A 16,275-nucleotide genomic window follows, 5' to 3' on the forward strand; every position below is an offset into this window, starting at 1 on the left:
TTTTTTAATGGTTAGGTAAGGATTTTAAGGGCAGATCTTTGAGGAAACCATTCAGATGGTGTGGGTGACAGAGCACATCCTGCAATGATTAATGTAACAAGGTTTTGTGACTTGTCACAAAGCATTAGGCGACTGGGCCGTCACATTTGCGTGGAAATGATGAAAAGATCTGGTGCATAACCAGAGAGCGACAGCGACTCGACAAGTGACAGAATACAAAAATGAGAGAGCAACGACGAATCAATAGTTCTGTTACAAAACCTAGCGATCTGTCTTGCTGTCTACATAGACAGCTGTCTTTTAAATTAGGATAAAAAACGAAATAACTTAATAACTTTAAATCTGCATAGCACACGCAAATTATTCCAATGGAGTTTGATGTTAGCATTGTGCTATGCGAGCATTTATTTGAAATAGAAATATTTTGTAACAATGTAAACGTTTTTACGGTCACTTTTAATCAAGTTAATGCATCCTTGCTGAATAAAAATATTAAATTCTTTCAAAAAAAATTTACTGACTGATCTTATTGACTCCGGGATTGCATTCTCAATGAAGGATACATGTTTTTGAATTATAATAAGGCCAAAATGAGATCTTAAAAGGCAACATCATGCTGCCTACCTTTTGGATCCAGTTTCAGAAGTTGGTGTCTTAAAATACAGTCTAGGTAGGCAGCTCAATATGTTTAGGAACAAAGCTAATCTCGTCCTCCTCACCCTTGATTCCACATTAATCAACAAAATGATGTTCCTGCATACTCTATACTGATGTGATCTAGTGAACATACACTGTTTGGATCCTTAGAAGGACAGGAAACAGTGACAGTGAAGGCTGTTATTCCCAAATGTCCTCTTTAACAGCCCAATAAAAATGGCTGGGAGGCTAAAGGCTTGATGAGGAGGAGGATGAAGCAGGCTTTGGGATGAAAGAAAAGCAGAAGAAGAAAAGGAAAAGGTTTTTTTTAAACAGGAGACTGGATGATTCATTTCTTCACACCCACTTGCCGCCAATCAAACTGCCTTATGTGGTGATTTCTGCTCAGGAGATTCATAGCATTGCCTGTCCTTATCTCACTTACTTATTCTTTGCTTCGCACACTCTCTCTCTCTCTCTCTCTCTCTCTCTCTCTCTCTCTCTCTCTCTCTCTCTCTCTCTCTCTCTCTCTCATCGTCTAATTCTCTCCTTGTCCTTCCCTGAGGGACGAGTCCTTCATAAATTTTGACACCACTGCCTAAGTCTGTAACCATTAAAAGCAAGAAAAAAAGAGAGAGCAGCAGCCTCTGTCGTGAGGAGAGTGGAAACGAGGGTGGCTACTGGACAGTTATCATCCAGGTGTGTGACATGCCGCTGTTTAACCCGCTGGGGGTGTGACGTTGGCTACAAATTTCGTACTTGGCAGCTCCCAACCGAAAACATGTCGTACGAAACAAAGACCAGCTGTCAGACATGTTGCGTATGCTGCCATCCCATATTTTCTGGAAAATTATACAGATGTACAAACAAAATCAAGAGTTGTACGGAAGACAATATTTTACTAATTAGCGGCGCTTTCAATAGCAACTACTATTATTATTGCTTATTTGAACAAATTTGAACAAACCCTCATTCCTAAAAATGTAACTTCGCCCCATAACTCACCTCACATCACTTGTGCTACGACATACTTCTGTTATGTTAGAGGAACTTTTAGTTGTTCTCCGCAAGCAATATGATCTGCAGAAAGAGTGGTATGTACTTCAATGTTTCTGCTGACAGATTTATATGACATCTGACTCCTGTGAGTAACATCACACACCTTCAAAGACAACAATCATCTAACATAGTCCAAGAAGACAGGAAGCGGCCAAGATCAACCACACTGTAGATCTACGGGAGAGACAGGCGAGCACTGCGGATCGAAATGATGTTTATCTAATTGAGTTAAAAAGCACAGCAATCAAAACATCTCTGCGCAGGCATCAATGCAAATAAGCTAGCCACACATGCCTCCTTTTCATTAGCAGAAATCTGTCAGTTTAAGATTGTCTAAATATTTAGTTGCAAATGCAGTCAAAAATATATATATAAGCTAAGTTCAAAAATAAGGTAATCGTGTAGTGAAAATCTGATATAGTGACAGATATTAAGCAAAAAATGTCTAAGAACACCAAGAATTCTAGGGTCATTTCAGAGTGAATGAAGCAAACAAATCATTGAATCATAGTATTGAATCTATTTGTTAAAACTGACAGTTTGATGTCCGGTACTGAACTTTCAAATTTGAACATTGTAATATTTGTGACTCACAACTATGTATGTGCGTGACTACTTTACTGAATTCTGCTGCTGCAAGTGGACATTGGAAATAGTATAATTTTCTTCCCCATATTTATGCTTTATATTTTCACAAATGCCACATTCAACTTGCTGTGAAGTTTGTTACATTTTAAAATGATTTAAAAAAAATTAAAACCTCTCAGACCTTGTGTCACGTTTATCATGGACTTTGTTTTCTTCATCATCATTAGTTCAGTTCTGTCACCTGTGTTTAGTTAATTAGTCATTGTTAATCATCATCATCACCTGTCGTCACTCGTTATCATCTGTGTATTTAAGTTCCTGTCTTTCACCTTTCAGTTGTTCGGTCAATGTTTATGTTACTGTGTTTGAGTGTTACCCTTCAGCCTGTACCAGCTTTTTGTAAGTTTATTCTAGTAAAAGTTTGTTTTGGAGTATTGTACCCGTCTGCCTGTCTTCATCCGCACCATACCCGTGACAGATTGACCGACCAAGACAGCATGGATCTTCCAGCCGTCCAGATCCTTCTCCTTTCCCAGGAGGATCAGTTTCTCGAGGCCCACACACAGAGGTATTTGGACTTGGTACCTTTGGTACATTATGATGATATCAGCCTCTGTATGTTCTTCCGGGCAGGCCTCAACGCTGAGACCAAAGCACGCCTGCCCGGAGATGGGCCTCGGGAGAACTTTGCTGCCTATGTGGAGTGGGTATTATGGAATAACGGATCATCCTTCACCGTCGATGATGCCACCAGCCCCACTCCAACTCCAGAGCTTCCTGCACCGCTGGTCCCGTCCAGCCCAGAGCTTCCTGCACCGCTGGTCCCGTCCAGCCCAGAGCTTCCTGCACCGCTGGTCCCGTCCAGCCCAGAGTTTCCTGCACCGCTGGTCCCGTCCAGCCCAGAGCTTCCTGCACCGCTGGTCCCGTCCAGCCCAGAGCTTCCTGCACCGCTGGTCCCGTCCAGCCCAGAGCTTCCTGCACCGCTGGTCCCGTCCAGCCCAGAGCTTCCTGCACCGCTGGTCCCGTCCAGCCCAGAGCTTCCTGCACCGCTGGTCCCGTCCAGCCCAGAGCTTCCTGCACCGCTGGTCCCGTCCAGCCCAGAGCTTCCTGCACCGCTGGTCCCGTCCAGCCCAGAGCTTCCTGCACCGCTGGTCCCGTCCAGCCCAGAGCTTCCTGCACCGCTGGTCCCGTCCAGCCCAGAGCTTCCTGCACCGCTGGTCCCGTCCAGCCCAGAGCTTCCTGCACCGCTGGTCCCGTCCAGCCCAGAGCTTCCTGCACCGCTGGTCCCGTCCAGCCCAGAGCTTCCTGCACCGCTGGTCCCGTCCAGCCCAGAGCTTCCTGCACCGCTGGTCCCGTCCAGCCCAGAGCTTCCTGCACCGCTGGTCCCGTCCAGCCCAGAGCTTCCTGCACCGCTGGTCCCGTCCAGCCCAGAGCTTCCTGCACCGCTGGTCCCGTCCAGCCCAGAGCTTCCTGCACCGCTGGTCCCGTCCAGCCCAGAGCCTTCGCCGCTGGTCCCGTCCAGCCCAGAGCTTCCTGCACCGCTGGTCCCGTCCAGCCCAGAGCTTCCTGCACCGCTGGTCCCGTCCAGCCCAGAGCTTCCTGCACCGCTGGTCCCGTCCAGCCCAGAGCTTCCTGCACCGCTGGTCCCGTCCAGCCCAGAGCTTCCTGCACCGCTGGTCCCGTCCAGCCCAGAGCTTCCTGCACCGCTGGTCCCGTCCAGCCCAGAGCTTCCTGCACCGCTGGTCCCGTCCAGCCCAGAGCTTCCTGCACCGCTGGTCCCGTCCAGCCCAGAGCTTCCTGCACCGCTGGTCCCGTCCAGCCCAGAGCTTCCTGCACCGCTGGTCCCGTCCAGCCCAGAGCTTCCTGCACCGCTGGTCCCGTCCAGCCCAGAGCTTCCTGCACCGCTGGTCCCGTCCAGCCCAGAGCTTCCTGCACCGCTGGTCCCGTCCAGCCCAGAGCCACCTTCGCCGCTGGTCCCATCCAGCCCAGGACCGCCTTCGCCGCTGGCCCTGGTCAGCTCAGAGCTCTCTTCGCCGCTGGTCCAGTCCAGTGCTGACCTCCCCAAGAAAATTTTGGGGGGGGGCAATAAGTCCTCTGAGGGGATCGTGGAGGCCCTTCCGACACTGTTCCCATGGCCGCCCGAAGGGTCCTGGCCGCCTGCACGTCCTGCTCCGCCCTGGCCGCCTGCACGTCCTGCTCCGCCCTGGCCGCCTGCACGTCCTGCTCCGCCCTGGCCGCCTGCACGTCCTGCTCCGCCCTGGAGGGTTCCTGCTCCAGGGCGCCCACCCCCCATCAGCCTCCAGGGCGCCCACCCCCCCACCCCTTTGTTGTTCTACGGCGCGAGGTCGCGCCTTGTTGAAGGGGGGCGTTATGTCACGTTTATCATGGACTTTGTTTTCTTCATCATCATTAGTTCAGTTCTGTCACCTGTGTTTAGTTAATTAGTCATTGTTAATCATCATCATCACCTGTCGTCACTCGTTATCATCTGTGTATTTAAGTTCCTGTCTTTCACCTTTCAGTTGTTCGGTCAATGTTTATGTTACTGTGTTTGAGTGTTACCCTTCAGCCTGTACCAGCTTTTTGTAAGTTTATTCTAGTAAAAGTTTGTTTTGGAGTATTGTACCCGTCTGCCTGTCTTCATCCGCACCATACCCGTGACACCTTGCATATCACTCACAGCGGGGTCAAAGGAATGTCCACTCGGAAACCGGCAAGGTGAGGGAGTATTTTGAGCCTACACAAAACTTTTCCATTTTCTTCTGTCATGTCATTCATTTTAAATGGGAAACATTATGAATGGAACTTACTTGACAACAACAGATCCTATATCAATATCCTAACGATTAGAATACTCTTAAATGTATAGTTGCCAGTACACATCAAACAATATTGGCACCTGTCATGTATTTTTAGAAGCGTGGTAAAACCTGGATGTGCAATCTAACTTTTATTTTAGGAATATGGTTTATAATAGGATATTGAGTTTGTAAGTATTGGTCCTGAACTGCCAGTTGATTTTAATAAATGTCTATATTGGCTAACATTGATAAAGTGAACATTAAAGGGGGGGTAAAATACTTAGTTTCAGTCAATCTCATGTTAATCTTGAGTACCTATAGAGTAATAGTGCGTCCTTCATATCTCCAAAAAGTCTTTAGTTTCATCATATTTATAAAATAAAAATACAGCTTTCCAATTCTATCCGGAAAAAGCCGAGGTCCTTGATTCTGGGCGTGGGCGGAGCTATAGAGTCAAGCGGGGATTTCCAGCACAATAAATAAATCTGATACCGTTGTACTTACATGAATGGGGTGTTTTATCACTGGGAGCGCGCCAGGTTTTAATTGCAACCGGTTTGCAAATCCAGCGACGACCTGGGCCTTGATAATAAAACATTCGTCACTGAAATGACCAGAACACAAAACCGCACTTGCCACACTCCTTTGCTGTCCCGGAAATACAAACTGCATCCACTGTTCCAGTAACACTGGGTTCTTTGGGAAGCTGAACAAGGTAAACTTTCCCTCACATCCCAAAACACACTTTTTTGGAGACATTCTTGACATTTAGCGCTGCTGATGATGATTTCCGGTAGTAGCGCGTCGATGAGCGCGGTCTTTCTCTCCTCTGGTCGACGTGTGCGTGAACGCGCTTTTCAGAGAGCAATGCTCATATAAGGAGTTCCACTCTGGTCTACGTCATTAGATCTACGATAGAAAAAAACCAGCCGAAACGTGTTGCAACCCGGAAGTATGATTTTCAGCACAGAAATTCTCTGTTATTCGTTCAAAATAACTTTTCAAACTTTGGCCATTATTAGCATGAGAATCCATCTCTTTAACACTGTAAACAACTCTGAATACATGAAACACCATTGTACCCCCCCTTTAAGTTTAATGTATAATGATCGTAATGCAAGGCAAGCACTTCACATGTACTGTATATGACCTTTTTTTTTAGCAGCATTTAGTATGTAATTTGAGTGATTCATAGATTAGGCTATTTCAAATGGATTGCTTATTCAGACTGTTGTTTTTGACTGTCTTCTGGGGGGTTGTTAAACTATTCGGTTACAAAATTTCAGTTTAAATGCTATTTAAATTAGTCATGGGGCACATCCCTATAGTCAAAACACAGAATGACTGTGAAATTATTTTAATGACACAGAATTTAGGCAACTAAACATTGCATTAAAATCTTATTGTTTACAATGCTGCTTAATTTCAATGCATCATTATTCAGTATATTATCCAACTCTTATTCTTGATACTATCATCATTATAGACTGGAATGGGATCTGGAAATCCACCCTTCTGAAATTCCTTCAGAACAGACTCTGAGCTGAATGTAAAGCAGTCCCGTGCTGCAGGAGATCCGATTACCCCGTGTGTTTCTGGATGAGCTTACATCTGGATGTAACTAAAAAACTACAGTATATGAATCTCTTCACAGCTGAAAAACACAGAGCGAGCCTATGCTAACATGATGGTATCTTAAGCAAACACATGTAACAAAATGGCTTCATTCTACCCAGTAAAAAGTTCTACATCACAATTCTTCGTTTTTCACGAGCGCACGGTGTGATTACATGTTACAGGTGGTGGAGCTTATGGCTCACAGAATACAGGAAACCATCCTTTTGCCTCTTCCACAACATAAACGTCTTAATAATGGGCTTCGGTGGAAAGAATCTGCCTCTATGGAAATGGCAACCTCAAAAGCAAAAATTCTCTTCTATTTATCTAAGAGGATTACAAGCTCGGAGAACATTTACAAGTCCTTCATAGGCCTTTCTAGGGCCTAGAAGAGCACAAGCAATTCTAGGGTCGAGTGTTATAGCATTACACCAAAGCTGACGGAGATTTTGCATCGATTTGTATAATATAACCCATATTTAGCTCTATCAAATTGAACGTTTTTCAACAGTGCAGTGTGAGGAATATGATGTCACAGGGCTGTGTTCCAAAAAGACAGGATAATGTGATGTCATTGGTTTCCTGTTTGGTGAGGGAATATATTCCACAGGGATCTAATCAGGCAAAAGGCCGAGTCGTCAGATGTGCTGGATAATCTACCTGTGTTTGTGCGTGCCGTGAGGGAGTGTGAAGTGCTAAATAGACTGCGTCCTCAAAACGTTGGAAACTTAAGACACACTTTAAAATGTATGAATGTCACTGCATTTGATAAAGAAATGTCAAAGCCCGTGGCATTTACTTTAAAGAAAGATAGCCCATTTTTAAGCAAAACATTTCACATTAAGTTGTGTTTAAGTGATGCATTAATATAATAGTTTAATTTTAAGAAGTAAAAAAGCATTTTGGAAGGACACCTGTGTGAACTCGAGGAACTGACCGAACATCTTGCGGTCTTGGGACCAGCTGGTTAAATGTAACTGCAAATATAGCTCAGGAAAGTTGAATGAAAAAAAATAAGATGCTTTTGGATTTGATATTTTGTTATCTTATGCAATGAGATTTTTATGAGTTTAAATTTCGATTAAAGTAGGGATACACAGATATTAAAACACTGGCCAATACTGATCAGTCAAAATTCCAACTTACATAATTAATTGTTATGGCCCATAACTGATAAATGGTCTATTAAAATTAAAATGTTACAAATGTAAGTATTAAAATACTATCTTGTCTAAATGAATTCAAAACAAAACAGAATATCAATCGATCAAAATGCAAAAAAATTATTTCAAAAACATTCAAAAGTACAGTATGAAAAACATATTTATTTTTAGATTTGCTAATAATTTTACTTAAAATGTTATTAATGTTTTTTAAGATTAATTTTAAGTGAACATTAGATGATGCTGGCAAGGGAAATTGAAGTGTACAAATAGGTTAAATGAGCATATTATAAAAAATGATCAAATAAACAAATTAAAATATGAATATTATTAAAAATAGATACCTATTTGTGCATCCCCTGAAATTCAGAAAGTTGCAAAAGTGTCAAAAGATTTTTTCAGCACAGCCCCAAACTCCTTGACCCTCCTATTGATATGATATTTACATATCAACTGCATCGTTCACCCACACACATCCCATTATGCTTTTCAAAAAGAAACAATGAGCTATGTGTTTTATCCCCGAACAGTTAAAGACGGATCAAATTACTAAACAAAAGGTTGCGCCTGAAGGGCTAACTGCTATCTCTGACAGTTAAAACTGTTATGTGGGATGTGGGAAACAACGCAGTCAACATGTTTTTCTTTGCCTGTATATCCTCATGGGAGGGGGTATATCAGAAAACTGCTGAGGCATGGTCTCTCAAGCGCTCTAGTAATGAACCTCCCCCATCAATGAGAGTTTTACTCAACTGACACTGATCTCTCAAATAAAACAAAAACGCATGAAAAATTCACTTATAGGAATGAAGGCCAGTCGCATCTTTGAAATTCATGCAAGGCCATGTATTCGGGACATGTAAAAGCCTCATTGCTCGGTGGCAGAGAAGGTACATTAGCGCTCAGCCTTGCCTCGGCAACTCGATGAATAAACCATACTTAAATTGAAATATGCCTTTCCCCAGAGGAAGAACTCTTCCCTTGACCCCTTTGTAGAAGCTCGGCGATAAGGCCGCAAGCTTTGTACAAGCGAGAGAGAGGTGTCAATATCAACAAGCGCTGCAAACATAAAAAAATAAAAAAAAGATAACAGGAAGCGCAGCACATTGACAGGAAAGGCCGATGTGGATGGCTTCAGTTGCGATAGACCTTATCTGATCAGATACATCAAGACTGTTTTCCCCACACAATCATCCAGAGGATACAACACACATCACAACACAAAGGCTGAGAGACTGTCGAAAAGCAGTTTTTTTGTTGTTGTATTAAAAGGGAACTGGCTCATATAACCGTGTTTATTCAGGTATAATTTTCACAATGATAAACGCATCACTCCTTGAGGTGATGGAACACTTGTAGTCATGGGAGATCAGGTAACTATGGTGACTGTAAGAGAAAGCGAGAGTCAGCAAACACCACCAGAGTGATAATTCTCCATTAGTCTCACAGAATATTGAATCCACTGAGGCCTCGGCGAACGCTCATGCAAGACTTGTTTTCTGGAACACGTCTTCATTCATACCGTCTAAATGTTAACGGAGGAAATTGAACCAACATGATTTCATGCAGCAGTTCAGTGGAGCAGGAATGTGATACTCTGATATATTGTATAAAGAGGAACAGGTTGTCATTTAAATGTATAATTTCCTTGCGCAGTGACAAGACTGAAAACTTGTCTAGATTACAGTAAATCTCACACTCTACACTGGTGTTCATTTGGGTGACTAAAGTTTGAATCCAGCCTGTGTGCAAATCAGTGGAAAAGAAAGTGTAAGTTATGATATTGTGATTAAAATAGAGATGCACTGTCTGATAGGGCTTCACAATATATTGAAATTATTGAAATGTCGCAATAGCATACGATTACAGATTTTAAATAGGGATGACAATTTACGATCGATCGCTGTTTATATTAACGATCAATGAATCGATTAATTTTTAGTTAGACATAATACTGCAATATGCATCTACTCCAGTGGCATATAGCCAACAGCATGACAGGGTGTGCAAATGCTGTTCCAAAGGCCATGTTCCTCACCAAATGAATGAGAATGTTTTTTTTTAGTCTAAATAAAGGGTTAGTAGGATTGTAAAATGACTCGATGTGACTGATCATTTAATTCAATTACTTTTTTAATAAACAAATATAACGACTAATACAACTGTCACCATCAACGCCGCCTCAGAACGCCTGCTAGTCAGAATGTTGTGGACACACTCAACGGCAACTAAACCCATATATATATATATATATATATAAATAAATAAATAGTGCATCCTTCGATTAAAAAATATATATGATGAATAAAACAATGAATCAGACCAGAAACACACATTAAGAAAATTAAATAAGGTCAATTTCATGACTCAAAGTTCCCATGCATATGGAAGAGGTACTATCACTACATCGATGACCAGAAGAGAATTGCTAATCACTGAAAGTGAGTGCTGATGGAAACTCTTGTCCACTTGACTAATAAGAAACAGTGCTTGATCAGACCTGCTGCTGGACAACCTGATGCTCAGTTGAGTGATTTGCTGGCTTTGGAACGGAGGCAGATGAAATAACAATCAGTCTCAGTGCACTGTTGGAGATTTGAGCACAGATGTGGCAGGGGAAAAAGACCAATAGGCTTACCACGTCCCACATGCCAGACTCTTTCAAATGTGCTCCTGAAGGTACCGTATGTGAAAATTAAAAATTGAATAACAGATTAGTGGGAGTAAGTGGGTCCAATTCAATTAAACACCCTCAAATCCACTTCTTTTCAAAAACATCAAAAGCCCTCATATTTAGACTCTACAAAAGCTGGAGATTTGCATATTACACTTGCGATACTTTAAAAAGAAGTGGTTTGGCTGGATCCGCAAGCCATTTGTGGGTCAATAAAGTGGTCTGGCTCTGTGTAAAGCTCTTTTAAATCTGGGTCCACTGAGTCACTCTACTACAGCATAAATACACAGCCTAAAGCTCTTACTCTACATACTGTACTATTCAGCTCAGTATCAGAGCTTAACACTCAGCTCAGGGTCAAAGAGAGCTTAGAATCAGACTTGAAGACACTCTTCTTTACATATTCCAGCCTTACTCGGAGTTGATTATTAGAGTCTGATGATAAGCTAAGAACATCTCTTTGAACCTGAGCTGCAATAATCAACCCAAGACGGGACTCTCAAATCAGATTCAGACTGTACTAACCCATGATAAGACTATTAATAATCGACTAGTCAGGATGCACTGATATACAATTTTGGACAATGCCAATAATGATTCGCATGTCATGGTCGATAACCGATAAATGGCAAATTTTAAAAAAGTATACTACCATTTAAAATAAATTAATATGTTTATTCAACAAGGGTGCATAATATTACAAAATATTTCTATTTTTCTATTAATCATGAAATCCTGAAAAACTATATATATTTCATGGTTTCCACAGAAATATTAAGCAGCACAACCGTTTTAAACATTGATAATCATAAGAAATGTTTCTTGAGCAGCATATCCACATATTAGAATGACTTCTGAAGTCATGTGACACTGAAGACTGGAGTCATGATGCTGAAAATTCAGCTTTGATCGCAGGAGTAAATGACATTTTTTAATACATTAAATAGAAAACAGTTATTTTAAATTGTAATAATAATGAACAATATTACTGTTTTACTTTATTTTTGATCAAATAATGCATGAGACATTTTTCACACACACAAAAAAAAACTTTTGAATGGAAGTCCACAATATTTAAAACGTTTTTAAAATTATATCTACCATTTAATGGCCAAATAATATTTAGGCTATTTTGATGAATTAATTAACAAATAAACAAAAATGTATTTAAGTATTTAGGCAAGATTCCCTGATATTTTAATAACACTTCAAAATATTCAAATAATATTTTTAAATATCAGCAGATAACAGATATAAAATAGATATTGTGCATCCATAAATCAGACTGTAATAATCAAATAAGGGTCATCAGACCATAATGATCAGCCAAGGTTTGCATCTCTCATCAGTGAAAAGCAGCAGAGCTGTAACATTACCACCTGTTTGTTTGTTTTGCACCTGTCTGTGACAGCGTGGGAATGAAGAAGAGAGACTGCCATCTCGATGTGCTCGACCTTGCACGAGAACCTTCTCTCATCAAATAGACAGGACATGATCCCAGTTAGCCGTTCCCTGTATTTTATGCTTGCCCCTTAGGCTCAACAAGGCTGTCGATGAGAGTTAGAGACCCCTGTGAACCTGGACACACACAAAAGTGTAAAGAGAGGCATAACAGAACCAAGAAGAGTGTCACACTCACTGTCAACCACTGTCATTCTCATTTGGTTTCGCATCTACTTCTGACTGATTGTGAACAAGTGAAGAGGGGATGAAAATTAACATTTAAATACAGAAAAACAAGCCAGCTGCCACATTGATTTTATTAAGCATTTGTCAGTTATGACTTCACAAGCAATTTTGTAAATGACCCTTTCGTCATTGTTGTGCACAGGTGAGTGTGTATCTGTGCTTCCAGAACTGGTTTAAAGGAAAAACCTCTTTCTCTCTGTAAACATTTTACCTTTTTTCCCGAAGATGGGGGTCATGCCTGATGCTCATTTGCATTTAGATTAGCTGGTTAAAATGATAGACTCCCCACGGTGGGCTCTTCCAAAATCACTTTTACTCCAGACCAACCATGTCAATGGCTGCCACATCGATAAGATGACAGGAATAATTCTGAAGTAAATCGATCCAAATCCTGTTCTGTGCGGTGAATTACACAGGCAGCTGTGGCCACAGAACAGATGAAAGTTCAGAGAAACTACAAACCCCCGTTATATCATCACGTTTGACAATATCAGTATTCAAAATGACTTTCCAAAGTCCCCATCCGTTGAACAGAATGACGGTTCCTCCATATGATCTCTGAAACTGATACCAACTGCAACTGATTTAAAGATAACGTGTGTAACTTCAGTGTAACTAGTGTCATCAAAAGGAATTACAAAAGATAAAAACTTCTTTCCGAACAGTCCTTTCTGTCTGCCATTGGATGTAGCTGAATGTAGATGGCCAGTATTTGCTATGCAATAACAATACATTAGACTGTGGTGTTCTGTTTATGTTTCAAAAATGATGCAAATGCATCAAAAAGTGACTCGTGAACATAAAAAATATAAAAGTCTTTTCTATGCAATTACAATAAATTGGGACTGTGTTATGTTTAAAAAATGATGCAAATATAAAAGTGACTTGTGTGATATGTTAAAATATATAAAGTCATACGATAGCTTGGTGTGAGAAAGTCTTTATTCACTAAAAATGGGCTTAGCTTGTTCATGAGAGAAGTATGTCTGAATCGTGAACGAATCAGATATTTTCAATGAATCAGTTCAGTTCACAAGAACTGTCTGCCACTTCCTGTGGAGGGTTTTTTCTGCGACAAACTGACTAATTAAAATTTGGTTGACTAAGCCTCTTAGTTGACTAATGTTTAGTCGTCTATTAGGGGGCAACCCTAAGCAATTCACAAGTTAACAGCTCTCTGGAAAGGAAATATTATTTATGGGCCCTCACACATGTAAATATATATATATATATATATATATATATATATATATTGTGCCTATGAATGAATAATTTGTTCCCACAACTTATTAAATCCTTCCATCATTTCAGTTAAGAACAAATTAGTTCCCATAAGTTGGCCATAACTTAACTAAATTAAACCAAGGGAACAAATTAGCACTATGTGGCCATGATTTAACTAAAACAAAGGAAACAAATTAATAAAACATGACCATGAATTAATAAGTCACTGGAACAAATTCTTAATTCATGACCACAATATCTATTGTTTCTTCCATGTATCATGTGCAGTGCTCTATAATTATCAGTGAATAATGATTTTAATTAAGTTGAACCCGGATAATTGAGTTAGGAAGTTGATCTTGAGAACCAAGATTTGTGGATGAATCATTCAGGCTAACTTTGTGAACCGAATCAATTGATTTATTGAAAAGAACCCAATCAAAAGAACAATTCAACAAAATTTTCAAAAAAAATCAGACACTGAGCAAGCATTTTCAGTGAATAATGACTTAAATGTCTCATCTGCTTCTTACACAAAACTATCAAATGGCTTCAGAATATTTTGAATGTAGTGCACATCCTTTTTGAAGGTTGAAACCAATAATATATTGATAAATATAAGCCAATAATTATTTTCATCGTATGGCGAAATGCCTAAAAAATGCAAATGATAAAACTAATCGATACAATTTTTTTTCATCCAAATGAATTAAAGGATTAGTTCACTTTTAAAGTGAAAATTCTGTCATCATATACTCACCCTTAAGTTGTTTCAAACCTGTATGAATTTCTTTCCTCTGCTGAACACAAAGGAAGATATTTAGAAGAATGTCAGTAACCAAACAGTTTTGGTTCCCAATGACTGCCATAGTAGGAAAAAAATATACTATGGCAGTCATTGGGAACCAAAAACTGTCTGGTTACTGACATTCTTCTAAATATCTTCCTTTGTGTTCAGCAGAGGAAAGAAATTCATACAGGTTTGAAACAACTTAAGGGTGAGTATATGATGACACAATTTACATTTTAAAAGTGAACTAATCCTTTAAAAATAAAACCATAAAAAGTCAAATCAATAGTTTAAATGCTACAAGTGAATATAAGCATCACTAGAACTATAAATTACACTTTATTGTAATTGCTTGGACACGATCCACCAACTAGACTTCTACAGAAGAAAGTTTTAGAACGACAAGAGAGTAATAAAGACAGAGGTAAATAAATAACGACAGAAATAGACAGGGAGAAGTATTAAGAATTACACAGATTACCTTTAAGTGAAAAATGCACAAAGTTTTCATAGCAGCAGCATATAGTGGAGACAGACTGTCTAGCGGCATGTGTTCATGTGCTCTTGTGCTGGAACCCGCAGTCAACAGCTTGCATGGATCTATCACAGCACAGAGGTAATCACACTGAGTGCATTCACAAATCACATCATGCCATTATTTGAGGTCTTAGTTTAGAATTCCATCTCTGTGTCTCTCTTTGCAAATGCTCCTACGTAAATCAGCAGGCGGACAAACAGAAGCTTTTAAGGAGGCGGTCCTATTCTGGAAGTATCGCCGTGACACATAATCAATTAGAAGAGAACTGCGAACACTTTGGGGATTCCATCCCACACATCCCCTCTCCCCGTCCCGGGTCAGTGAGTGGTCCGTTGGCAGAGAGAACCCATGTGCTTTTAAGCCAGGCCTTATAAACCCCGAATCCCTGAATGCCATAGTGCGCTGGATTCTATTCAATCAAATGAAAACGCATTACCGGGAAGATTAATTCACTCCAGCCTTTGCGTTCGCCAAACTCACGGGAACAACTTTAAAAGCTCAATCTTCTTTTCAGTCGAGAGAAATAAATAAATAAATATTCGACTTAAGCAGTCTGTTCGGAGGACTATGCCTGACAGGGGCAACAATTGCAGTCACCATTAGGAGTCTAATAAAACCATTAATGTCAATTTTGTTGCCTTATAGATCAGCTGAGCATGTAGTGCATGCAGATGGGAGCTAAAGATCGCAGGACAAGACCAAAGAAGAGCATGACTGTTTATTGGCAGGTCTGTCATGATGACAAGGTGAAAATGATCATAATAACTGGTTTCCAGCTTGAGAGCTTATGGTTTGTCCAAAATGAAGTTTCACAATTAAAGCTATATAGATCAAGCTCAATAAGAAATTGTAATTTGGATAACATTTAAAGGGATAGTTCACCCAAAAATCATTTACTTGTGTCTTCCGAATCTGTGTAGAGCAAAATAATATATTGTCTTATTATACATGTTTGTTGAATTATATATGGTTTTTTATCTATACAATGAAGGTAATGGGCCCAAATTGGTTTTTGGACCCCACTGATTTTCCCTTTTATTGACTGTATTTTGTATCTAAAAAATGTAAATAAATTATATAGGCCTATAAACAATACACTTCTAATAAATCCACAAAAAAACAGCATATATGTAGTTCCTTACAGAGAAACACGCAGACCTGAAAAAGCAGGACAAAAGAGAAGTTAGCTTTGTTTTCTGATGACATGGCTTTAAAAAGATGGTCTAGTTATGTAACCTCAGAGACAGCAGGTGAATGTGTCTTGTTGTTTGATGAATTAAAGATATTAGAATAAAATGGCTATTTACACTCAGCAGACTGAGTCATAATAGAGTCTGGCATGCTAGACCCCCCTCCTCACCAAACTACTGAGTTCAAACCCCCATTTGGATAAAAGTCAACATTCATTTTATTCCCGCCAACGCTCTTTGTCACCAAACAAATGACTCCAGGAGTACAACAGAGCTCTAATGGGTGAGAGGGAACATTAGGCGAGG

General features: G+C 40.4%; 1 protein-coding gene across 12 annotated transcripts in view; it reads right to left on the bottom strand.

Annotated features, from left to right (window-relative positions):
- The window catches only part of dip2ca (disco-interacting protein 2 homolog Ca), a 93,672-nt gene that overhangs the window by 47,531 nt on the left and 29,866 nt on the right, over nt 1–16,275 (bottom strand). The window lies entirely within an intron of this gene.

This window comes from Phoxinus phoxinus, assembly GCF_949152265.1.
Source record: "Phoxinus phoxinus genome assembly, chromosome: 24".
Taxonomy (NCBI): domain Eukaryota; kingdom Metazoa; phylum Chordata; class Actinopteri; order Cypriniformes; family Leuciscidae; genus Phoxinus; species Phoxinus phoxinus.